Genomic DNA, 2,092 nt, shown 5'->3' on the forward strand with positions numbered 1-2,092 from the left:
GAACTCATTATTTGTGTAAATCTATGATGTTTGTTGCTTAAAAACAGGAAAAAAATAATAAAAATTCTATTTTATTATTATTATTTTCATATAACAGTAGAACTCCAACTATCCGAACTCCGACTATCTGAATCGCTGATTATCAAAATCACTTTCAGAAATTCGAAAAAGAAAAAAAAAATTAAAAATAAGATGTTAGCGGTCTGTGAAATACAAAATAATAATTATGTCTTCGCGTGCTGTTGTTCTTCGATCCACAAAGCTAGTGTAGTAAAAGAAATATAAAGTCATTAGCTGGCTCCATAGCACTCTTATTGCTTTGTTTTTTACATTTTGATTGACGCAAGAACTAATTTTGCATGCTAAATGTTTCTTTTATTAGAAACAGATTTGTTTAATATTATCTTAAACTCAATCGTCATTTCTTCTCGTAATAAAAGAGAGCTTAGTCTTACTAAAGGGGCAAAATGACGAATAATTTCATTCTCCAAAAAATGTCACGAAATTTTAAACTCGTTTTAATGTCCATTTATTATTATTTTTTTAAATTAAGATTCATCCATTTGAGTACATACGGCAATACAGGCTTTTATTTATTTATTTATTTTATTTATTTATTTTTTGACGCTAAAAACTTTTTAGATTTTTTTTTAACTTAAAAATGAAAACTGAGAAGGGCCTCCTTTCCACCTGTTTTCTGATTATAATTAAAAAATTTATTTAAAATCCAATTAAGGAATCTATTATTTTTCCTAATTTTCAAGATACAGCTTAAGTGATAGTAAATTAGTTTATGTACAAAGCACTTCGAAAATGTTCGAAAAACTGTTTCAAGTGGTCCTTTTTTAAATGGTTGTCAAAATCTTTAAAGTCAGTCAAATATACCTACAAATCAGTATAAGAAATAAAGTTTTAAATTGTTATTTGCAACTTCATCATTTAACACAGTTAATTTTTCATTTCAAAGCATTTCTTAATTTGTTTCCTTTAAGTGAGAAAAAGTTTTTCAATTTATACCTTAATACATTATGTTCTGTTTCAATGAGTAAAAAAATGGTACGAATTTTTTCATTTATACTTTACGATGACTAATTTATTTGTACCGGTTTTTTTTCCCCCGCATTACGATGAAAAATCAACACTGAGCCTAGAGGAGCTATTAGAACCCTTATCACAGTTATTCTAATGCACATAAGAGGTAATTTTTTTTTTCTGAGCACAATTACTACAAATTATTTTCAAATAAAAAAAATTCAATTTCTGTATAGTTGGTGAACATATTATTAAATAATTCGCTAGTATTACACTTTCAAAACAAAAATTGAAACCCAACAGTATTTACGTTTTCTCTTTTCGAATGTGTCACATATTTTTGATGAAATAACACGAAATGTGTCAAATAAATTAACTGAAAGATATCTGAATGAAAATATAGGAGGATATCCCTTCCCTAATGTCCTTACGACTAGGATGAAGTCTCATGTATTCGAGAAGCAGCTGAAAAATACTGGTAATACAGTCAACATTGTTATAATAAACCCACTAAGCTTTTATAGATACTTTAATTCTCCTTGGCACCGAGAGATATAAAACTTGAAAAGTTTATGGATCAGTGTTTTCCCAAATTACAGTTAATTGCTTCTTTCAATTCTACTTTGCTTCATTGTTTCTCAACTCCACTCTATTTATTTCAATCAAATTAATTTTCCATCTCATCCCCCCCCCCTTTAACCCAAGATTAATTTTCCGCCTTAAAAATTACGCAATATTCAATTACCATACATACATATTTTTTTATTTAGAAATGAGCAATCGAATTAATTCAGTTGTTATTGATTTTTTTCCCCTCTCCAAAAAAATCGTTTTTTTTTTTTTTTTTTTTTTTTAATACAAAACTTAGTGCACATTTTTAACCATCAATACATCAAATAACCAAATTAAAATCCATTTTTCTTTTATAACAATTACTTTTAACTGAATATAGTGTAAATAAATTGTTTTCTGTTTTAGGAAATATTGAGTAGCATCATTGTGTTTGCAAAAACCTCCCTTTCAATATATTTTTTAATTAAATAAGTACAAGACAAAAATC

The sequence above is a fragment of the Uloborus diversus genome, chromosome 1 (assembly GCF_026930045.1).
Source record: "Uloborus diversus isolate 005 chromosome 1, Udiv.v.3.1, whole genome shotgun sequence".
Classification (NCBI taxonomy): domain Eukaryota; kingdom Metazoa; phylum Arthropoda; class Arachnida; order Araneae; family Uloboridae; genus Uloborus; species Uloborus diversus.